A 26,339-nucleotide genomic window follows, 5' to 3' on the forward strand; every position below is an offset into this window, starting at 1 on the left:
TCTAACATTGCAAATATCAGAAGAATACAATCATACCAACAAATAAGTATCTGATACCAAATTTGAACTCAGAAAAAATCCTTTCCTGTTTATTTCCCCCTGAAGGGAAAGCCCAAAGTCTGGGCTTGAATGTTTCTCATATCTAAGAAGTGGTTATTTTTCCTAAACAAAAAGCTATTTAAAAGTAAAACAAAGTCGTTGGTGTTCAGTTTTTCAGTCATGTTCAACACTTTGTGACTCTATGGATCATGGATATTCTCCACTATCTCTCAAAATCTATCCAAGTTCATGTATATTGTTCCCATGATTCTATTTTTTTTGATGAAATTGTGAATTTTTATTATATACTCATTTTCTTTTAAATAAGAACAGAAGTTGGTAATATTTTTGTGTGTCTTGTGAACCCCTTTGGCAGGTTAGTGAAGGCTATGAACTTCTCAACAAAATGTTTTAAATGAATAACTAGATTATAATATAATTAATTATTATAATTATATGATATATTATATTATACAAGGAGGATTATATGTAATACATATTATATATAATTACACAATTATAATAATAAATATAATAAATTATAACATAGATAAAACTATAATTATAACATTAATATAATTATAATAAAATGAATAAATAAAATTTTAAAAGACACCAATTATATTGAAAGGCAATTATTATTATTTTTTAAATTATTCATGGATCCCAGGACAAAAAGCCTTATTGAATCATGTATTATTAAATTTAATATAAGTAATGTTGTTTATCTTTGTTTCTCTTTTAATTTTCTTTAAATCTTTTTTTTTTTTTTTTTGGTGAGGCAATTGGAATTAAATGACTTGCCCAGAGTCCCACAGCTAATAAGCACTAAGTGTCTGAGGCTGGATTTGAACTCAGATTGTGTCATCTAGCTGCCTTTCTTTCACTCTTTTAAAGAATATTTATTAAGTGCCTACCAAATGCCAGGAGCTGGAATAGATGCTAGAGATACCTAAATAAAAATGAAACAATTCCTACTCTCAAGGAGTTTACAGTCACATGGAGAAGATCATACACACACATTTATCTATCTATACTTAAATATAAATACAAATATTATGAATGTACAAGACCTTTATAGGTGAAGTACCAGATATTCTTAGAGAGAGTGTTGAGACACTAGAGGCAAGAGAATCCAAGAAAGTCTTCCTGAAGCAAGCAGAATTTTTGAATTTTGAAGGAAAACAGATTTTGAAAGAAATTGTATTTTGGGCAAGGAGAAAGGCCAATGGGAGATGAGAGAATGGAGTTTGGATCAAGTCTTAGCTAGAACAGTTCAAAAATTTAGTGAGCCATCTCCAATTTCATCTGCTCTTTCCCAGCTATATTTCAAGAGAATTCTACTTGGATAGGCTCTATACAAGCAGAAAAAATCATGACCTTGCTAGAAGTTATTATTAAAAAAGGAAGTAAAATTCCCTCTTCCCAATCCTCTTCAGCACACAAAATAGGCAAAAAAGAGTTAGAAAGCATCCCCGATGATACATGAATTTAGGAGAAAATTGAGATTTCACCCAGTTTGCTGGCTACCCTTTTTCTTTTCTTAAACTCAATTATAATGATAAGCATTCTATAAATTACTTAGATTAGGTTTTTTCCCTTGAGATTTCTCTACTTTATTATTCAAAAATATGGTATCCTGCCCTCTTCATTAATTTCTCCATGCACTTTTCATATCTACCATACTTTCTGCCTTTTCTTTGTTGATCTCTCTTTGGCTCCCAATTCATCACATGGATTTTCTTCTTTGGACAATTATCTCATTTGCTTTTGTCTTATTTTCTATCCCACTCTGGTTATCCCTCTATTTTCTACATAGAGTAAATATCTCTTTCAGCCTCTGAAGAAGAATTTCTTAGGTCATCTACATCCCATTAGTGAACATTGGCTGGTGGGTGTGACAGAAAGAAGAGAAAGAATCAAAACTTAAGACCAGTGAAACAAGACAAGAGATAATGTAAGAGTTAGAACTGTATAGTTATCCCTTGCATATCAGGGAGATTAGGATTACAATACCCCCCACAATCTAGAAAATCTGCATAGAATTTTGTGACCTCTTTTCATGCCAGAGAAGTCTGAAATATTATGGTATTAAAAATAAAATATTGTTGATATTATACTGCATTATACAGACATTTTATGCATTTCTGATTTTCAAAATTTTTTTCTGTGCTATTTATTGGCCTTCATGTGTTGTCTGAAACTTCTGCAAAACTCCTCCAAAAAACTCCCATTAATTTATGTTGACTCACAATATATTGAAACCACAGTGGGAAAAGTTGCTATGTGGAAAGGATAATTGTATAGTGGAAAGAAATTTAGCTGTAGAACTAGGAAAATGTGAATTCAAGCCTGACCTCTGACACTTACTGGCTGTGTGACCTTGGTCAAGTGTATTAGCCTCAGTATTCTAGGCAACTCTCCAAAACCTATATTGAGAGAGGGAGTTTCATCTTTTCAGAGTTCCCTGTTCCAAAGGAATCTCTTAACTAGAGGTGTCAGGGGATCAGCCAAAACCCTTTTAAAATTTAATTAGGAAATATTTAACAAATTAAATAAAAATACAATAATGCAAATTAGTGTTAATTATGTTAATATGTAGTTTTCCAAGTCAATATGCAGAGGAAGGAGACCTAGATATGTTCAGTAGAATTTGAATTCAACAACACTTCCCCAAGCCTATTGCTACTTTCTAATGTCATTGAAATTCTAGTTGTTTAACATGCCTGAAACATGAGACCATTGCCCCTATAAAGGCTATGTATATATGTATGTATGTGAATTTGAACATGTATATATTATTGGAGGGAGAGAAGATCCTCCTTGCTTCTGATTTGGGAACTAGTTTCTTCCTCTGTTTCCTTGATTCAATGTTGTCATGCTACCTTTCCTCGTCCTCCCAACCATTTCAGGATCCTGTGCCCAAATTTCTCACCTTTTTTCAGTAGAAATATCTTGCTCAGAATCTAATGATTTCAAGTTAATCCAATCCCAAACTCCTATGGAATGTAATCACACATTAGCTGAGACCCTCTGGGGAAGGAAAGGATCCATCTCCTTTGACTAATTCAAGAGGAATTCAAATAACTGAATAGATATAGGATTGGTACCAGAACAGGTACAGTAAACTGTAGCTTAATGGGTCCTTTTCATCTTCAAATGACAGGAATAAAAGATTGAGAAATAGAAGTGATTTTAGAGCAGGGTCTCTTAACCTAGGATCCACAGAAGCTCACTGAGTTTATGAATAGATCGCAGGGTAGCCATGAATTTGGATGGGAAAAAATTTCACCATTGTTTTCATTGATCTCTAACTTAAATTTGTCATTTCCCTTCATTATGAATATAGGCGAAAAAAATACAGAAATATTATGGTCCATAGACTTCACCAGACTGTTAAAAGGGTCCATCCATCACTCTCTCTCTCTCTCTCTCTCTCTCTCTCTGTCACACACACACACACACACACACACACACACACACACACACACCTACCTCAGGCAATATCTAATCTAATCTTCATTTTAAAAGAGGAAACAGATTCAGAAAAGAGAATGGATTTGTCCCTCAAATCATATCTGGCAGGCAACTGATTTCTTCACCCATGGTTCAATGGGCTCCTTAGTCATGTTCCATAGCTCATTCCATTGGCAAAGCCAAATGCACTTTTGAAAATTCAGATTTCTATCCGCCTACTATGGAGGCTCCAGAAATGGTGCTTATAGATAATCTTGAATGTGGAACAGTGATTTGGTGTTTCTTTTATTCTGTACATTGACATAGTAAGGTACAAGCCCTATTTAAGAAATAGCCCTTCAGTAATGGCTCAGTGGCTATTCTGTCTAGTAAGTAATTATGCCTGCTAAGATCACTTTCAAAATCCCTTGGATCCTGCCCTTGAAATCATAGGATGCAAATGAAATTAAAAAGCTATAGGCAGTACAGTAGTCCTGGAGGCAGAATAGAGGTCTTAGGGACAGTGTGGTATAATGTTTGGAAGGCTGGCCTGGAGGCAAGAAAACCTGTGTTTGAATTCTTCTTCAGATACTTACTACTTCTCATTGGGTATGTCATGGTGGGGATGCTGTTTGAGATTTGGCTAGGACTAGAAAGCTCTCAAAGTCTCTTCTTATTCTGAGGTTCTATAATTCTTCTTATTTCTACTGTGTCACTGTAGAAAAGTCAATTAGCCTCTCTAAATCTGTTTCCACATGTATAATGAGGATAATAACAATATCAACTTTCCATGTTTGGAAATTAGGAGAAAATGAAATTATGTCTATAAAGTCCTCAGCAAAACTTACAGAACAATTGAAATGTCAGTGACTATTATTACAGTACCAAATAGTCACCAGAACAAAAGGCTTTTCATGCTCCAAACTTAGAATAACACATAGATAGAGACTTAAGGATATTTTCCTTCCACTTTTAAATCAGTCCATTTGATCAGAAAACTTCTTGGAAAACAAGAACCAATAGACATAAAGCTTTAAAATGTTTTACTTCCTGAAAGTTCCATGGGCACATTCCTCTGAGGTGGACTATTTAACACATCCCAAGGATCCTGGGTGAAATGTACACATACATTCACAAGGTGTCCAGTCTATTTAACAGTCACTAAAGAGCACTTTAATAAACAACTCCTGGCGCTGCTCCATGTTGGAGCACTAATAAAGCTAAGTCTTATTTATATTATCCCCCATGATGAATAGGTAGCTGACTGCCAATACAAAATCAAGAATGATTAACTCTGGCTCTTACTTTCTTCAGAACAGTTAGAGGCCCAAATTGATCCATTAAGACAGCCAATAATCAACTGTTTCCTTTTCCAGTGAAAATACACCTGGATTTGAGTCAGACTCTGCATTTGTCTGATCATTTTTCCTTTAATGCCAATCAGCTCAGAGGAAATGTCATTGTTAGAAACAAATATCTCAAAATCCCAAGAAGCTGGTAATAGACATTGTTTTATGGACTCAAAGAATTTAATTGTATGCTACATGGAAACGCCCAAAGTGAAACCCACTATGGTCTCAAGGTTCACATTCTAATGGTGTATCTAAGCCTATATTCCTATTAAAGAAGAGAAAATTTTAGATTCAAACAGGGAAAGTGATTTACCCAATATTACAGAAGCAAGATTGACCTTGGAAATGAATTATTGGTTCAATTATTATCTTCATCATTGAAAATGAATTTTGGGCTAGAATGAAATATGGTTAGTAGGAAATCAAGAACCAATGTGAATCAGTAGTACCTAGCTATAGTTGTTGAATTTAAGTAAGTATAGCTAGATAATGATAATGATAACAATAACAATAACCAAGATTTACATAACACTTTAAAGGTTGTAAGTCAGTTTACAGATATTATCTAATTTGATATTCACAATAATCCTGTAACATGGTTGCCATTGTTGGATTAATTTGCTCAGGATGCTGAAAGAACTGAAATTGCTGGACCTCTCATCAATGCCCTCTACAAAATTGTAAAGATGAATAAATAAAATTTGTAGTTTTGATGTAAGAAGGAAGTGGTAGAAATTGGGAGGGAACCTATATCTCTATTAATGGTCTAATATGCAAGATCACTAAGCAACTAACAAAACATGTAAGACCAGAAGTCCAATGGATAAGTTGTCAAATGAAAGGAACCCAAAGGAATTCCCAAAATGAATTGAAAATTCTATGAAAAATTAAGTCTATAATTATATGAAAGATTGTTCCAAATAACCAATAAAAAGAGATATAAATAAAAATAATAGACCAATAATGAAACATGCTAGCTTCCTCTTGAGACAGATGACATACTGAAGATGCAGCATGAATTTTTTTTGAACATTGATAATGTGGCACTTTTTTTTTTTTTGCTAGATTGTGCATATTTGTATAAGGGTTTGTTTTTACTTTTTTTCCAATGGAAATGGGGAATTAGAGAGAGAATAAATTAGTATTTGCTAACTTTTTAAAATTAATTTTAAAAAATCAAACTCTTAGATTTTACCTCTCAGCTAGTAATTTGGCAAAAATGGTAAAATATAGGAACAATCAATGTTAGAATGGTTGTAGAAAGAAATACTCATAGCTTATTGGTAGACACTGTAAATTAGAAAGAATTCCAAAAGAATTCCAAAGAGAAATTTAAAATTATGTTTAAAAAGTGACTGAAATATTTATACCCTCTAACCCAGATATCTAAATGTACCAAGAAGGTACAAAATAGAAAGTTCCTATAATTATCAAAATATTTAGAGCAACACTTTTTTGTAGCCACTAGAAACAAAGTTCATTGACTGGAAAATAGCTGAAGAAATGATGAGACAGACATATTAGAATATTACTGTGCTGTAAGAATTGATATTACAAAAAATATAGAGAAACATGGAAAGACAGTAAACAAAACTAAGAAAACAATATACAATATAATTTTTACAGGTCATGGAAAAGCAATAAAAATGCAAAAGAACAGCAATAAAAAATCAAAACTGAATATCACATGTAATGTACATCAGTGATATGTTGGTTAGTTTCAAAAAACTTTTATAAGTTCTTTTTGTTTGTTTGTTAGGAATGATGGCTCTTTGTGAAAAGCAGTAAAGAGATATATATCTGGAAATGGAGATAATTTAAAAACAAAAAATACAAATAACTTTTTTCCAAGAAATTTTATGATGAATGGAAGAGGAACAATGGGACTATAAAAGTCTAGTGATATATGTGTGTGTGTGTGTATGTATATATATATATATATATATATATATATATATATATATATATATATATATATATATATATATATATATATATTCTTTTCTTAGCCCATTTAAATATATATATATATATATATAATATATATATATATATATATATATATATATATACACTAATGGGCTAAGAACAGAATCTATAAATTACAGATCAAAGAGCATAACTCATTCCTGACCAAAAAAAATTAGAAAATGTTATTAAAGGGGCTTCTAGTAAGGATCTAAAAAAGGAACTACAGAGGAGACTGGGAAAACCAGCATGGATTTATTAAAAACAAGTCATGTCAAACTAATTTATTGCTTTTCTTTCAAAAAATTAGTGTATAAATAGATCAGAAGAATCTTGTAAAGTTTATCTACTAAATGTTTGATCAAATCTTTTATACTATTTCTCTGGACTAGTAGGAGGAATATGTGCTAGATGGTAATAAAAGATTCTGACCTTTTTAAATAGTCAAAGCTAAAAAGGAATCCTGAATTATTCTTCCTATTGATTAGAACAGTCAAATATCTGAATGAGCTGTCTTAGGTTGTTAATGGGTTCTCCCACTCTAGAGGTCTTCGAATACAGTATGAACATTTTTTTTAGTCTGCTGTAAATAGATTCCCATTGAGGGACCTTCAAATTCTAAAATTCCTGGATTTTATGAGCATTAAAATCTAAGTTTGAATCTACACTCCAATAATTTATAGTTGTAGAACAATGGCCAAGTCACTTCATCCCACTAGCCTCAGTTTCTTCATCTGTAAAGTGGGATTAATAAACCTAGCACTGCTAATGTCAAGGGATTGTAATGAGAAAACATAGCACTTGAAGTACTACAGAAATACAAAATGAATGAATAATAACCCTCCTAACTTGAAAAGGTTCAAAACATCTGAAAAAAGTAACCTCAAGAATCATGCATTCTAACATGAACATGAAAGGACTCATGACTATAATATAATCAATAAGTAGCCATTCATCCTCTGTCTGAAGGCCTCCAAAGAGGGAATTTTTTTTCAAAGAGGGAATTTTTTAAATGAAGTATTTTAAACTTTTAGAAAGACTTGAAACTTAAGACAAAAAACATAATTCTTGTATTGCATAATAAGGTCCTTTGGATATAACATAACCATAATGTGAAGTTTTGGCTTTTCCCCAAGTCTAATGCAGAATTCTTCAGCCTCCACATTTCTGGGACAATAAGACAAAAGGACCAAGATCTGGAAAAGACCTTAACTATCACAGAACCCATCTCCTTTATTTCACAATTAAGGAAAACCAGGCCAGGAAGATGAAAGTTATTTTCCCAGAATCTGGTAGGGAGTGTATGGCAGAATCAAGGATTTAAATACAGGGTCTCTGATTCTAAATTCTATGCTCTTTCCACTGCTATTACTCTGCAAGTATACCTGTATGTACAAACACAATGAATTATATCTAAGATCCAATGAAAATGCTTTTAATGAAATAGTCATCATGGAAAAGTCAATTGGAGGCAGGAGGAGCTCACTAGCTGAAAATAAAAGTTGACAATTTGAACTCTAAATATGAAAAAACACATGACCAGTAAGATTAAATCAATATCATCACCAAACCCATAAATCCAATGAAGTGTCCCAAGAGCATGAAGGACAAAAAAAGAAAGCCTTTTTTCATTTTCCCACCAGTGTCTAAATCCTAACTTGATCTCAAGAGCTATGTTGCTTTGCCCCGAAACACACATGCTTGCACATATATATCATTGCTTCTCACTCTATTCTCCTTTAAAATAATAGTCTCCTACAAGAGTCATTAGTTCAAGCATTTGATTGAATTAGAACACTTCTTTAGAGGTGAAGTGATGAAGCATCCGGAAGAGTAAAGCAAAAGTAAAGCAAAACAAAAACTTCCTGGACAAATGAGAAATTTTATGAGACTTGGTAAAAATGAATCCCTTTCTAGATTAGGAAATGGCCCTGGATATAGAAATTTCAAATATCACTTCTACCACCTACTAGCTGGGAGAAAAAAGGGATGCACAGAGAAATGGCTTGTCCAATCTCACAGCCCAGTTTCACAGAAGCAAGACTTGAATTCAGGACTTTTGAGTCCTTTGACTGATTTTTTAATCAACTCAACTATACTAAAGCCTCACTATCTGTAGGATTTTATAAAAAAATCTTCTAATCTCTCAAAAATTTAGTTTCTCAAATTCCTCCTCTGTAAATTGGGAGATGGGGCAAGTTAGTATAAGCAAGCATCCTTAACCAGTAGGGTCTATGGATTTGGGTTTTTTTTTTTTTAAAGAATTTTAATAACAGTGTTTTAGCATCATTGGTTTCTTTTGTAATCCTTTATTTTATTTTGTGTTTAAAACATGATTTTGAACAAGAGGCCAAAATCTTCACCAGGCTGTCATAGGCTTTCATAACACATGCATAAAAAGGGTAAGATCCTTCAGATAGCTGAATCTTGAATCAAGGACACCTGGTTCCATTACCTCTAACACTATCTCAAGGTCACACAACTCCCCTATTCTTCTTTCACTACAGCTCAGAGCCGTCCTCCATAAAATATAAATTCTTTTCATCTCTACCAAAAACAGCTAAACTGCCAGTCCCCTCAATTGCCATCGGTTCTCATTTTATCTGAATGAATTACATCAATAACAAATAGGAAAAAAGGAAAGGACAAAGACTGAGCAGTGTATGTACCAATCCTTCTGCCAAAACATGAACTAAATGTCCAAAGGGCATTAAATAAAGATATTAAACAGTCATAGTTAAATGGAGCCATAATTCACTCAATAAGAGTCAAGGCTTGAAACTCTTTAATGATATGTTAGCTAACAATGGGCTCAGTCTACTAAATGCACAGGGATTGCTCCAGCATTGTTGGAATCATAATTCTCCCCATATAATTTCTGATGAGTCATTCTTGGCATTAACAGCCACATAAACCCAAATGAGAGGACATTAGAAGGATAAAATAAAATCCACCAATGATAAACAACCACCAACAATAGCCATCATCCTCAGTAGCAATAATTAACAAAAACAGCTGACCCCCAACAACAATAACAACAACCATCACAGTTGTTTTAATGTGTATTTCTCTAATTATTAGTGATACAGGACACTTATATGACTGTTGATATTCATGTCAATGATTAAACAGTAACAACAGCTCCACTTGCTCTAGTCTCTAAGAGCTGGGAAACCGATTCATGCCCTATCTTACTCCTTTGGAAAATTTCACTGAATACCAGCCCTGGTCTTCCCTCCCGACTACATGACTTGCTTGTTTCCACCTACTGAAAATTAGCTCTTTTTCCAAAACCTTCCCTTGACTTTTTTTTCCTTGAAGACTTCTTTGATTCCCCAGTTAAAATTATTCACTCTTTCCTTGAATTTTCTAGATCACTTTATCTTTAGGCTATGTAAACTCTGACACTATTACACTCTACCTTGCATTATTCTTATTGGCATAGAAATCTTACCTTTTCCCCCAAATGAATGCAAATTACTTGAGGTCAGAGCTATGTTTTTCAGCTTTTAATCATCAGTGTATAGCACAAGACCTGGGTGCCCTTTGGATTAGACTGAAAATTAGATAATAATTATTCAGTGATTTGCAGCCACCAAAATGTTCTGGGAAGTTAGAGGGCAACACAGTATGTGGTGACTCTAAGCCCCACGCAGCACCATTTATCTATCTAGGCTGCAAAGAAAAGTTTTTCATACACTGAATTATCCATTGTAATCCTCAATATAGATTCACCAGGAAACTATCCAGCTTCATTTGGCAAATGTGAGCCAGGTCTCTGACAGAATAATGGTTCAGGAAGCTGCGGGTGAATATTTCCTTTGTAAGAAGTTCCAAGAAAAAAAGACTGCATAAAAAGAAAGGGGCAGAAGAAAAGACCATTATCTAGAGCAGTGATAATCCACTTCAAGAAAGGCTTAACCCTCAAAATGGAGAGGGTATGGACATTCTCCAGAAATAGAATATGACAAAAAAAAAAAAAAAAAGGTTCATTCCTGGTGTAATAGTCTTATAAACTGACCTGGTAAATTCTTCACCTATATCAAAGACACCTAGAGTGGCAGACAACTGTGTAGGCTGACTACTATAAAATACTTTAGTATGATCTCATGAGTCAGGATAACTATTCATTTAGGGTTCTTCTTCCCAATTCCTTTTATAAAAGTCACATCCAATCTGGTAGAAACTGGAAACAGATCAACATTTCATAATACATACCAAGATAAGCACAAAATGGATACATAGTTTAGTCATTAAGGGTGATATCATAAGCAAATTAATGTAGTATGGGAAAATAATCTGTCATATCTATGAATAGGGGAAGAGTTCCTGACTAAACGAGAGATAGATAAATTCACAAGAGTTAGTTTGTAATTTTGATTATATAAAATTAAAAGGTTTCACACAAACAAAACTGGAAGAAAAGCAGATCTCAGAGTGGAGGATAATTCTGTAGCCATTTTTTTCTTATAAAAACTTCTTTCTCAAATATATTAGAGAACTGAAACATAAAAATAAGAGTCATTCCCCAGTTAATAAATGGGCATTGGATATGAACTGGCAGTTGTTAGAGGAAGAAATAAAAACTATCAGTAGTCATATAAGTGTTCTAAATTCCTAAGAATCAGGGAAATGCACATTAAAACAACTCTGAGGCATCATCTTATAATCATCCAAACAGCTAAGATGACAAGAAATGAAAATTACAAATGATGAAAGAGCTGTGACAAAATAGGTACAATATGGTGCTAATTGATAAAATTGTGAACTAATTCAACCATTCTTGGAAAAAATTAGAACTATTTCTCCAAAACTATTAAAATGTTCATCCTTTTTGACCCAGTGATACTTGTACTAGCTTTAGATCTCAAATAGATTTTTTAAAAAGAGGAAAAGGATCTATGCATACAAAGATATTTATAGCAATTCTTTTCTTGGCAGCAAAGATTTGGAAGTTGAAGAGATGTGTATCAGTTGGGGAATAAATGAACACGTGGTGGTATATGATTGGGATGAAAGTATGCCATAAGAATGTGGTATGTGATTGGGCCAAAATAATATGATATATAATTGTGATTATTGTGACATAAGAATGATAAAAGGGATAGTTTTGGGGAAACTTGAGATTTCAATTAACTGATGCAAAGTGAAGTGAGCAGAAACAAGAGAAACCCAGTAATACTGTAAAGATAATTGAATGTGGAATATATCGTAACTGTGATCAACATAACTCCCCTCCAGAGTACCGAAGACTCATGATAAAATGTGCCATCCTTCTCTAGAAAGAGGCCTGATCATTTTCTTTTTTTTTTTTCTTTCTCTGTGTATGTGGTAGAGAGGTGAGTTGAGGAGGGGAAGGAGAAACATGATTAATATAGAAATTTGTTTTGCATTTCATATTTATAATGGGTTTTATATTTCTTGCTTTCTCAATGAGTAAGAAGAAAGTAGGGAAGGAGAGAACCTGGAACTTAAAACAAAATTTAGTGGGGGGAAATAATAGTTACAGCTAATTCAGGCTGAGAAGCAGCTATTTACAGTGTCTCTGTTAGGGCAAAGTATTCTCTCTAAGAAAATGATATGGGATTTCTATCATGGTAATCTCTAGACAATGACAAGCATCTAAGTTGATCAGGCCAGTAGAATGTAGGCCCTTTAAGGAAAAGAACAGTTTCCTTTACATTATTGTATTTTTAGCAATCAAGAGGCAATCTGACACATCTCAGACATGTAAAAATTGAATGCTTCAAAGACTAAACTTGGAAAGAATCTTTCAATTGAAAAGTGTTCATAGCATGGCTAACTCTTCTTCTCATAAAGAGGATGGCAAAGAGAATGAAACTTTTAAAATGCAACTTACATCCTTTAAAAAAAGGTAGGAAAAATTTAGTTATTCAGCCTGTTATTTGTCCCACACAGTGCCAAACAGATACTTGGATTTATGTCACCAACGGATTAAATGCACTGACCAGATGTTTTGGCATCAAGATCTTTTTTAAAAAGTTCATTTTCTAATTGAAATTTTCTTCTTAATAGTTTGGCCACACTGGTAGATCACACTCAGTGAGATGCTCAACACCTGTTTCTTTTTTTTTTTTTTTATTAAAATAACTTTTTATTGACAGGACCCATGCCAGAGTAATTTTTTACAACATTATCCCTTGCACTCACTTCTGTTCTGATTTTTCCCCTCCCTCTCTCCACCCCCTCCCCCAGATGGCAAGCAGTCCTATACATGTTAAATAAGTTACAGTATATGCTAAATACAATATATATGTGCAGAACCGAACAGTTCTCTTGTTGCACAGGGAGAATTGGATTCAGAAGGTAAAAATAACCCGGGAAGAAAAACAAAAATGCAAGCAGTTTATATTCATCTCCCAGTGTTTTTTCTTTGGGTGTAGCTGCTTCTGTCCATCTTTGAGCAATTGAAACTGAGTTAGATCTCTTTATCGAAGAAATCCATTTTCATCAGAATACATCCTCATACAGTATCGTTGTTGAGGTATATAATGATCCCCTGGTTCTGCTCATTTCACTTAGCATCAGTTCATGTAAGTCTCGCCAGTCCTCTCTATTCATCTTGCTGGTCATTTCTTACAGAACAATAATATTCCATAACGTTCATATACCACAATTTACTCAACCATTCTCCAATTAATGGGCATCCATTCATTTTCCAGCTTCTAGCCACTACAAACAGGGCTGCCACAAACATTTTGGCACCTATAGGTCCCTTTCCCTTCTTTAGTATCTCTTTGGGATATAAGCCCAGTAGAAACACTGCTGGATCAAAGGGTATGCACAGTTTGATAACTTTTTGAGCATAGTTCCAAATTGCTCTCCAGAATGGCTGGATGTGTTCACAATTCCACCAACAATGTAGCAGTGTCCCTGTTTTCCCACATCCCCTCCAACATTCCACATTATCTTTCCCTGTCATTCTAGCCAGTCTCAACACCTGTTTCTTGAGGATCATTTAGACAAAATATCCTGACCACTCACTTTCTCCCCTTTTGTTCAGCATTTTGGAAATCTTACAGATACAAAGACAAAAAAAGTAAATAAATTTAGCTGCATTTACAGCCATTTAGAATGTGGAGCTGTTGTATGAGGTAATTATTGCTCCCTACTTTCTCACTTAGGAAACAGCCAATCAGCCAGTTTGGACTATTTGAAGTAAGGATGGGAATGTATTTACAGGAAAAATTAAGGCCAGAATGATTTCTTTTTTAAAAGGATGATGGTCCACCTAAGAAGCCATTTTACTCAACTCTATTTACGAGAAAGTTATATGTGATTATAAAAGTGAGAGAGGACACAGGAAGACTAATCCAGAATCTTTTGTTTTTCAAAGCTAACTCCTCTGATTATATTCTCCAGCCGTAGCCAGCAGGCTATAGATCTTCCCAAGACGAATGCCAATGTGATAAAGCAAGACATAGGATTGGCAAAGCAGAGCTGGAAGGAACTTTTAGAGTATAGCTAGTTCGATCCCTTAATTTTATGACAGAGGTCAAAATGGCCTAAGATATTTGCTCAAAGGAGGGACCCAGGATTCCAACCCAAGTCTCTTGCCTCCAACTCAGTATTCTTTCCACTTTATAACACTGTTCCTCATGATCTATGGGGCTAAGAAAAACAGAGGTTTAAGGTAAAGTCTAAAACAAAAATATGAGCAAAACCAAGAACCAAGTACTGTGACCAGGAGGAGAAGCCCTAGTGTCAGGATACACTATTTGAGCACTGTGCAAGAAGAAGCGTGAAAAGAGAAAGAATTCTCTTGATTTGCAATTTGTAATTAGTCTGGTCCACAGGTGTGTGTGTGTGTGTGTGTGTGTGTGTGTGTGTGTGTGACCTATGCCAGACTGTGAAAGGCAGGCCCATCTTCAAGAGCCTACCAAACTGCTTTAGCTGGACAGCTCCAGTTAGTACACTCAGTAGCTTGACATTTTGTGAGTTCACACTGTATTCATGATGTATCATTCATTCAAGAGTTTCTGGACTAGTTCCTTAGAAGGAATAAAATGCTCATCATCTACTTCCTCTCTGTAAAACATTGACACATGTAGTCCAGACACATTGCTTGCAAAAATCATCCCTGCACAGTAATAAACAGATGAGAGAATAAGCTGTCTAGAAGCCAGGGTTTTCAGTGGGATTCCTAATGGAACTTACCAGACTAAAAATTTAGGATTTCCCAGCCCAAATTGTACTTTGCATTGGTAAATGAGTTATGTTTTCTTCCTCAAGAGGTCCAGAGCTAGGGTTATAGTAGGAGGAGGTGGTGGAAATGTTCATGTTCAAGATTTATAGGTTTTGAAAAGTGACGACATTTTTTTTTGTAAAGTAAAAAAAGTTTCACAATCCCATAGCCATTTGGCAGAGAACAGTGTTTTAAAGTGACTTGGGGGGGGGGGGGAGGGAACAGCACCAAAGACTCACCTCTGTACTTGCCAACATAAAGTTAAATGACTCTCTCCACACATCTATTCTGTAATCAAATGACAATGGCCTCTTTGCTGTTCAATGAGAAGACTATTCACAACCTAACTCTGGGCATTTTCCCTGGCTGTTCATTTGCTTCTTATCTCCATCTCCTGATTTCTTCCAACTCCCACTTAAATTTCCACCTTCTACACAAAGCCTTCCCAGATCATTCTTAATGCTTAGTGTTTTCCTTCTGTGATTACATTCAATTTATTTTCTCTCTCTGTCTCTGTCTGTTTGTCTGCCTGTCTGTCTGTCTGTTTCTCTCTCTCTCTCTCTCTCTCTCTCTCTGTGTGTGTGTGTGTGTGTGTGTGTGTGTGTGCATGTGTGTGTAGTTTCTACAGAATTATTTGAATATTGTCTCCTTTACATAGATTGTAAACTCGTTGAGGCCAGGGACTATTTGTTTTGTATTGTTTTCCATTTCTTTGGCTTCCAGGTACTTTGTACTGTGCCTTTGTAAATATTTGATTTAAATTGAGGGAACTTCTAAAAAGAGAAACAGAACAAATATTATCCCCATTTTACAATTGAGGAAACTAAGGCAGACTGAGGTTAAATGATTTGTCCAAAGCTACACAGTTAGTGTCTGAGACCAGATTTGAACTTATGTTTTTCTGACTCCAGGCACCGTCCAGCTATCTACCTAGAAGGCCAGGTACTATAGGCAGTTATTCTAATTACTTTGAATTATTACTAATTTAATTAATATTAATGAAGATTTCAAAGGATTTGGTCTAGAATTCTCATCTTCCCTTTTACCTGGGGGAGTGAAAAAAGTGCTAGAACTAAGGTAGGAAAATCTGGCTTCAAATCTTGTTTCTAAAAAGAACAGGGAGAAAGGGTGTTTCTTTTCCTTTTTAAAAATTCTGAACTCTTTTTGTGATTGCTTAGTCATTTCAATTTTGTCCAAATATCCATGATTCTATTTGGGGTTTCCTTAGCAAAGATATTCGCTAGATGAGGAAATTGAGATGAACCAAATTAAGTGATTTGCCCAGGGTCACACAGCTAATAGGTGTGTGGTCAGATTTGAACTCAGCAAGATGTTCTACCTTCAAGACCATCTCTATCCACTGTGTTTCATTCTGAATTTAACAAATCCAATAAAATAGCTATTTACATCTACACAAAACAAGAAGAGGACATTGCACATGGGATGACATTTTTTATTACATATAGCTTGCTTTATAAATACATATACTATGTCAGTTTCTCTGCTACTTAACCTTACTAGATGTCTGATCATAAGTAAGTCGTTTAACTCTCAGAGCCCCATTTGTAAAATGGGGACACTGCTACCTGTAGCACCTATCTCCCAATTTGATTGTGAGACTCAAGTGAGATCATGAGTATAACGAACTTTGTAGCTGTTAAAGCATATCGAAATGTCAGCTATGATTTTTCAGTAAAAGATGGAAATGATTATTATAGTATTTTCCACATTTTCTATCTTTGTGGCCCCAGCACACAATCTGGTACTATTCATTTGTAAACTCTCTCCCTTGACACCATAATCTATATGAAATCAGGCTCCAATAGACTGTAAACTACGTGAATACAAGGGATATTGTGTTTTTTCCTTTGGATTCTCACTCCAAGCACAGGGCCTGCTGCAGGGAAGATCGTTACTGAATATTTATCAAATGAATGAATGAATTTTAGGAAAATCACACCAACCTCAGGACATAGACAATGATACCAATGTCTATTTCACCTCAGATTACAGAAGAGACATTTTTCCTTCACTTCTACTTTGCCAGCCTCTATAGATGGGAAAAAAATGGTCTGAGGTCTTTTTTTTTTTTAATTATGAAGGGAGTGACAGGAAAGGCATTTGGAGAAGAGAGGGTGAAGTAATGTAAAAAAAAAAGCTGCTCTGCATAACAAAATAAAAATCGATTTTGAGGATTTAAAATTTCATATAGTCATTTATTGTAGCAAACTGACATTCTGCAGTACATAGAAAGCCAAGTCAGAAGAAAACTTGCTAATGAGTTCGGATTTTGATCTCTAGTAAGGTAAGCTACTGTTATTCTACCATCATTCCTCCTCCAATGTCAAGACCATTAAAAACTTGATTTAAGGTTTAAAGTATGGATTGTATCTCTATGTGTCTCTATGATTTGTTGGACACATCAAGCATAATCTGCAAAAGGTTTTAGAGATCATCTGACCCAAATCTCTTATTTAGAAAAAAGGAAACTGAGGTTTAAAGAAGGAGAGGAACTTTTTTCCAATTTCACACAAGTAGAATCAAAAATTAAGAACTAGAAGAGACATTAGAGTTAAATTCATTCATTTTACAGATGAGGAACTCAAGCTTAGATCATGACTTACCTAAGATCATACAGCTTTTAAATGTCTAAGGTAGGATTTGAATCCAGATGACAGTTCTAGGAATCAGACTCAAATGCAATATTTTTTTCATGACATCATCTCTCCTACATCACCATTGTATACATATTCATTTATAAATACTCCCTGCATATACAGTCTGAAGCTAAGTGCTGAGGAAGACCCAAAGTTCAGAAAAGGTAGTATTTGCCTTCAAAGAGCTCACAATCTAGGAGGGCAGCTTATAATCAAATATAACTTTCTAAATATTGAACTGTGTTCAATTCACATTATTGCTTAAGTTGCATGATGATTGATGGTGAACTCTTTGAACAGCATTCCCACATCATTGCTAGAGTAATTAGCTCTTCTTGTCCTTTGTAGAGAAAATATACATTTCCCTGAAGTTTCAGTGCCTATTTTGTAGTTGAGAGAACACAATGATTGTGTGTACATGTTAATCACCCCAGATGTGAGCAACAGCTGGACTGGCTTCTTCATTTACAGTCTCTCAAATCTTCAGGTAAACACAGGGATTTGGACAGAAAACATGTGGGTAGATTTTCACCATTACATTTTTCATTCTAATTTATGGGTTTAAAGAATTTTGAGCTGGAAGGGATCTTGCAGGCCATTGACTTTAACACTCTCTTTTTATTTTTTTATTATTAAAGCTTTTTGTTTTCCAAACATATGCATAGGTAATTTTCATATTCACTCTTGCAAAACCTTGTGTTACAAAATTTTTCCTTTCCTTCTCTGCACCCCCTTCCCTAGATGGTAATTCAATATATGTTCAATATGTGCAGTTTTTATACACATATTTCCACAATTAAAATGCTGCAAAGAAAAGTCAGATCAAAAAGGTGAAAAATGAGAAAGAAAACAAAATGCTTGCAAACAACAACAAAAAGAGTGAAAATACTATGTTGTGTTCCACAATCAGTATCCACAAGTCTCTCTCTAAGTACAGATGATTCTCTTTATCACAAAACCATTGGAACTGTCTTGAATCATCTTGCTGTTGAAAAGAGCCATGTCCCTTAGAATTGTTCATCATATGATCTTACTGTTGCCATGTACAATGATCTCCTGGTTCTACTCACTTCATTCAACATCAGTTCATGTAAGTTTCTCTAGGTTTCTATGAAATCATTCTGCTGATTATTTGTTATAGAACAATAATATTCTATAACGTTCATATACCATAACTTATTCAGCCGTTCCCCAACTGATAGGCATCTAGTTTCTTGCCACTACAAAAAGCTCTGCCACAAATATTTTTGCACATGTGGGTCCCTTTCCTTCCTTTATGATCTCTTTGGGAAACAGGTCCAATAGAGACACTGTTGGATCAAAGGGTATGCACAGTTTGATAGCCCTTTGAGCATAGTTCCAAATTGTTCTCCAAAATGATTGGATCAGTTCACAACTCCACCAACAATGTCCCAGTTTTCCCACATTCCCTCCAATATTTATCATTATCTTTTCATCCTAACCAAATCTGAGAGATGTGTACTAATACCTCAGAGTTATCTTAATTTGTATTTCTCTGCCCCATAGTAATTTAGAGCACCTTTTCATAAGACTAGAAATGGTTTCAATTTCCTCTAAAATTGTCTGTTCATATCCATTGACCATTTATCAATTGGAGAATGGCTTGAATTCTTATAAATTTGAGTCAATTACCTATATATTTTAGAAATGAGGTCTTTATAAGAACCCTTGGATATAAAAATTATTTTATTTATTGCTTCCCTTCTAATCTTGTCTGCATTGGTTTTATTTGTACAAAAAAAATTTAACTTAATATAGTCAAAATTTTCTATTTTGTGTTCAGCGATATATTCTAGTTCTTCTTTGGCCACAAATTCCTTCCTTTTGCACAGATCTGAAAGGTAGACTATCCTTTCTTTTTCTAATTTTCTTATAGTATCACATTTTATATCTATATCATCAACTCATTTCGACCTTATCTTGGTATAGGGTTTTAGGTATGAGTTATGCTTAGTTTCTGCCATACTCACTTCCAATTTTCCCAGAAATTTTTGTCAAATAGTGAGTTCTTATCTCAGAATTTGGGGTCTATAACACCCTCACTTTACAAGGAAGAAAAGTAAGGTCCAGAGTATAAGTGATCTGCTGAAGGTCACACAAGGAATAAGTGGAAGGGCAGAGGTTTCTGAGAGGGACTTCCATTCATTGACACTTGCAAGTTCTCATTTTGCTTGAACTTTTTAAATTTTTTAAAAGACCAGAGATCTGTTTGACAACAGAAAACTAGTATGATTGTTATCCCTAAGACATTTATTTCTTCTTTCCATCTCTAAAGACAGAGGCAGTTTTATATCAAAAGGCTAAATCAATGATACCCGATATGGTGTTGTCAACCTAAATTGTGCATAAGAGGAATAGTCCAAAAAGAAAAGTGTAAGATTCTCATAATTCACTTCTTTTAAAAAAAAATGTATATGCATACACACATGTACAAACACACACATATGCCATCAGAATTGGCTTAAAGAGAAAAATTTTAGACATATTCAATTTATGGTGAAACTTCTCCCACCTCATTGAAAAGTGGGAGGGGAAAAGTGAAAAGGGAAGGAATAGGCTAAGCAGAAGGGAATACAGAAATTGTGAGGACAAGGAGTAAGATAGGGAAAGGAATTCTAAGGTGGATGGAGGGATACTAAAAAGGGAGGACTGTGAGAAGCAAGTGGTGCTCATAAGTTTAATACTGTGGAGGGGGGTAATGGGGAAGGAAGGGAGAAAAGTATAAACAGGGGTTAACAAGATGGCAAGTAATACAGAATTGGTAATTTTAGCCATAAATGTGAATGGGGTAAATTCCCCCATAAAGAGGAAGCAGTTAACAGAATGGATTAAAAGCCAGAATCCTACAATATGTTGTTTACAAGAAACACACTTGAAGCAAGGAGATACATACAGAGTAAAGGTAAAAGGTTGAAGCAGAATCTACTATGCTTCAGGTGAAGTAAAAAAAGGAGGGGTAGCCATCCTGATCTCAGATCAAGCAAAAGCAAAAATTGATCTAATTAAAAGAGATAAGGAAGGGCACTATATCTTGCTAAAAGGTAGCACAGATAATGAAGCAATATCAATATTAAACATATATGCACCAAGTTAAAAGAGAGCTGCAAGAAGAAATAGACAGCAAAACTATAATAATGGGAGATCTCAACCTTGTACTCTCAGAATTAGATAAATCAAACCACAAAATAAATAAGAAAAAAGTCAAAGAGGTTAATAGAATACTAGAAAAATTAGATATGATAGATCTCTGGAGAAAACTAAATGGAGAAAGAAAGCAGTACACTTTCTTCTCAGCATCCATGGAACCTATACAAAAACTGACCATATATTAGGACATAAAAACCTCAAATTCAAATGCAGTAAGGCAGAAGTAGAAGCCAGGGGAAAATAGACCAAAAAATAATTGGAAACTAAATAATCTCATACTAAAGAATGATTGGGTGAAGCAGCAAATCATAGATATAATAACTTCACCCAAGAAAATGAAAATAATGAGACGTCATACCAAAATGTGTGGGATGCAGCCAAAGTGGTAATAAGGGGAAATTTCATATCCCTAGAGGCCTACTTGCATAAAATAGAGAAAGAGAAGGTCAATGAATTGGGCTTGCAACTAAAAATGCTAGAAAAGGAACAAATTTTTAAAACCCCAGTCAAACACTAAACTTGAAATTCTAAAAATAAAAGGAGAGATCAATAAAATTGAAAGTAAAAAAAAACTACTGAATTAATTAATAAAACTAAGAGTTGGTTCTATGAAAAAACCAACAAAATACACAAACCCTTAGTAAATCTGATTTAAAAAAGGAAAGAGGAAAATCAAATTGTTAGTCTTAAAAATGAAAAGGGAAACTTGCCACTAATGAAGAGGAAATTAGAGCAATAATTAAGAATTACTTTGCCCAACTTTATGCCAATAAATTCAACAACTTAAATTAAATGGAAGAATACCTTCAATAATATAGCTTGCCCAGATTAACAGAGGAAGAAGTAAATAGACTAAACAGTCTCATTTTAGAAAAAGAAATAGAACAAGCTATTAACCAACTCCCTAAGAAAAAATCCCCAGGACCAGATGGATTTACATGTGAATTCTACCAAACATTTAAAGAACAATTAATTCCAATGCTACATAAACTATTTGAAAAAATAGGGATTGAAGGAGTCCTACCAAATTCCTTTTATGACACAGACATGGTACTGATACCTAAAGCAGGTAGGTTGAAAACCGAGAAAGAAAATTATAGACTAATCTCCCTAATGAATATTGATGCTAAAATCTTAAATAAAATATTAACAAAAAGTGTACAGAAAATCATCCCCAGGATAATACACTATGACCAAGTAGGATTTATACCAGGAATGCAGAGCTGGTTCAATATTAGGAAAACTATTAGCATAATTGACTATATCAATAACCAAATTAACAAAAACCATATGATCATCTAAATAGATGCAGAAAAAGCATTTGATAAAATCCAACATTAATTCCTAATAAAAAAACACTTGAGAGGATAGAAATAAATGGGCTTTTCCTTAAAATAGTCAGGAGCATATATTTAAAAACTGTCAGTAACCATTATATGCAATGGAGAAAAACTGGAACCTTTCCTAGTAAGATCAGGAGTGAAACAAGTTGCCCACTATCACATTATTATTCAATATTGTATTAGAAATGCTAGCCTTGGCAATAAGAGTTGAGAAAGAGATTAAAGGAATTAGAGTAGGTAATGAGGAAACCAAACTATCACTCTTTGCAGATGATATGATGGTATACCTAGAGAACCCCAGAGATTCTACTAAAAAGCTATTAGAAATAATTCATAACTTTAGCAAAGTTGCAGGACACAACATAAATCCCCATAAATCCTCAGCATTTTTATACATCACCAACAAAATCCAACAGCAAGAGATACAAAAAGAAATTCCATTCAAAATAACTGTCAATAAAATATTTGGGAATCTATCTACCAAAGGAAAGTCAGGAATTATATGAGCAAAATTACAAAACACTTTCCACACAAATAAAGTCAGATTTAAATAATTGAAAAAATATTAAGTGCTCTTGGATAGGCTGAGCTAATATAATAAGATGACAATACTCCCTAAACTAATCTATTTATTTAGTGCTATACCAATCAGACTCCCAAGAAACTATTTTAATGACCTAGAAAAAATAACAACAAAATTTATATGGAAGAACAAAAGGTCTAGAATCTCAAGGGAATTAATGAAAAAAAAATCAAATGAAGGTGGCCTAGCTGTACCTGATCTAAAACTATATTATAAAGCAGGAGTCACCAAAACCATTTGGTATTGGCTAAGAAATAGATTAGTTGATCAGTGGAATAGGTTAAGTTCACAAGACAAAATAATCAACTATAGCAATCTAGTGTTTGACAAACCCAAAGATCCTAACTTTTGGGATAAGAATTCATTGTTTGACAAAAACTGCTAGGAAAACTGGAAATTAGTATGGCAGAAATTAGGCAGGGATCCACACTTAACACTGTACACCAAGATAAAATCAAAATGGATCCATAATTTAGGCATAAAGAACGAGATTATAAATAAATTAAAGGGACATAGGATAGTTTACCTCTCGGAGTTGTGGAGGAAGAAGTAATTTGTGACCAAAGATAAACTAGAGATCATTATTGATCACAAAACAGAAAATTTTGATTATATCAAATTAAAAAGCCTTTGTGCAAACAAAACTAATGCAAATAAGATTAAAAGGGAAGCAACAAATTGGGAAAACATTTTCACAGTTAAAGGTTCTGATAAAGGCTTCATTTCCAAAATATATAGAGAATTGACTCTAATTTACAAGAAATCAAGCCATTGTCCAATTGATAAATGGTCAAAGAATATGAACAGACAATTTTCAGATCATGAAATTGAAACTATTTCTACCCATATGAAAGAGTGTTCCAAATTACTATTGATCATAGAAATGCAAATTAAGACAACTCTGAGATACCACTACACACCTGTCAGATTGGCTAAGATGAAGGAAAAAAATAATGATGAATGTTGGAGGGGATGCGGGAAAACTGGGACATTGATGCACTGTTGGTGGAGTTGTGAACAAATCCAACCATTCTGGAGAGCAATCTGGAATTATACCCAAAAAGTGATCAAACTGTGCATACCCTTTAATTCAGCAGTGCTACTACTGGGCTTATATCCCAACGAGATAGTAAATAAGGGAAAGGGACCTGTATGTGCCAAAATGTTTGTGGCAGCCCTGTTTGTAGTGGCTAGAAACTGGAAAATGAAAGGATGCCCATCAATTGGAGAATGGCTGGGTAAATTGTGGTATATGAATGTTCTGTAAGAAATGACCAGCAGGATGAATACAGAGAGGCTTGGAGAGACTTACATGAACTGATGCTAAGTGAAATGAGCAGAACCAGGAGATCATTATATACCTCAAGAACGATACTGTATGAGGATGTATTCTGAAGGAAGTAGATTTCTTTGACAAAGAGAAGATCTAACTCAGTTTCAATTGATCAATGTTGGACAGAAGCAGCTACACCCAAAGAAATAACACTGGGAAATGAATGTAAACTGTTTGCATTTTTGTTTTTGTTCCCGGTTTATTTTTACCTTCTGAATCCAATTCTTCCTGTGCAACAAGAGAACTGTTCAGTTCTGCACACATATATTGTACCTAAGATATACTGTGACATATTTAACATGTATAGGACTGTTTGCCATCTGGGGGAGGGGATAGAGAGAGGGAGGGGAAAAGTCGGAACAGAAGTAAGTGCAAGGGATAATGTTGTAAAAAAAAAATTTATGCAGACATGGGTTCTGTCAATAAAAAGTTAAAATAAAAAAATAAAAAATTTAAAATTTAAAAAAAATTTAAAAAACAAACACACACATACACATATTTTTCCATTTCCCTACACACATACACACACACATAATTCATTTCTAGAAACATTTCTAGAACTAGAACATTTCTAGAAATGTTAGATTCCCTCAGATATTATTTCCTTGAGTAGAGTTAATAAAACTGGGGACCTTAAGTCACAAAATCCAACCTTTTCAATTTTCAGAGAAGGAAACTGAGGCACAAGAGTTCAGAGAGTAGTGATTTTCTCATGTCCATAGAGGTTCTGCCATTACTACTTCTTCTTCTTCTTCTTCTTCTTCTTCTTCTTCTTCTTCTTCTTCTTCTTCTTCTTCTTCTTCTTCTTCTTCTTCTTCTTCTTCTTCTTCTTCTTCTTCTTCTTCTTCTTCTTCTTCTTCTTCTTCTTCTTCTTTTTCCCTCATTCTCTTTCTTTCATTTTAGCCATGTCTAATTCTTCATGACTCTATTTAGGATTTTCTTCACAAAAATACTGGAATGATTTGCCATTTCCTTGCCTGGCACAATGTCTGTTGGGTAGCAAGTGTTTGATCACTATTTCTTGCCTTGACTTAGTTATAAAATTTCATGTTGTGCCATAGGTGGCTTAGCAGTGTTCACTGATTCTGCTTTTTCTGCTGGGCACATAGTTCCACTAATTGATGATAAACTCAAGAGGAGAAATACCTAGCTCAGCTAAAGTTCTTGATCAAGACACACCAGGCTCTTTCAAGAAGAACTAGAGTTTTTACACTACGCATAGAAAATTTTCCCTATTTTTTTCCTTTTGTATCTCAGATTGTCCAAGAAACCAGATCCAAGCTCCAGGTATCAAACTCTCCATCTTTTCAAGGGGCTTTGCACACAAGACATTCAGCAATGTCCCTGAGATTTCCTCACATGCAAATACACACATCGTCTATGTCCTTTGTTCCCCTCACAGAATGGCTGTGGGAGTGGGGAAAAGAGAGTAATCTCTTCCCAGTTATCTCCTTTGCTGTACTCTGTTGGAGACACAAGAGAAGAGATAGAGAAAAATTTCAGGCTTTTCTCATTAGTTCAGACTTTCCTTTAGACCTGATTTTCAAGAGTCAGTCTGAGTCAGTGAACAAGCATCCATTTTGCCCTTAGTGCCATGCACTGTGTTATTCAAGCTGACTAACTTGGGGACCAGTTAGCTTTTTAAAAACCATCTGGCATGTGACTGATCCTCAGCCAGTCAATTACTAGAAACTCCCTGTTCCATCGGTTGTCTTCAAGCAGTGTCCAAAGTCTTATCATATTAGCTTGCTGAGGTAACTCCTTTATACCCTAATATTGTGTAGTTTAGGGGAAAAGTTCCAAATTGGATCATATCCTTTTTTGTCCATATTTTAATTTTCAACACAACATACTGCCAAAGAGCACTGTTCTTACAAACAATTGGTGAGACACAATGTGAGAGGATGAAATACAGGATTGGGAATTTGAAAGGACCTGGGATCAAATTCCAGATCTGCTACTGACCTATGTGACTTTTTTGTATTTCTTTTTTCTTCTTTTTTTCCTTAAGGCAATTGGGCTTAAGTGACTTGCCCAGTGTCACACAGCTAGGAAGAATTAAGTGTCTGAAGTCACATTTGAACTCAGATCCTCCTGACTTCAGGACTGGTGCTCTATCCATTGCACCAACCAACTGCCCTTACCGATGTGATTTTTGATTTACGTTCTCTGTACAATGAGTGGTTAAACTAGATGGCCTCTAGATGGAAGTCTTTTCGAGCTTTAAAAGTATG

This window comes from Antechinus flavipes, chromosome 6, assembly GCF_016432865.1.
Source record: "Antechinus flavipes isolate AdamAnt ecotype Samford, QLD, Australia chromosome 6, AdamAnt_v2, whole genome shotgun sequence".
Lineage (NCBI taxonomy): Eukaryota > Metazoa > Chordata > Mammalia > Dasyuromorphia > Dasyuridae > Antechinus > Antechinus flavipes.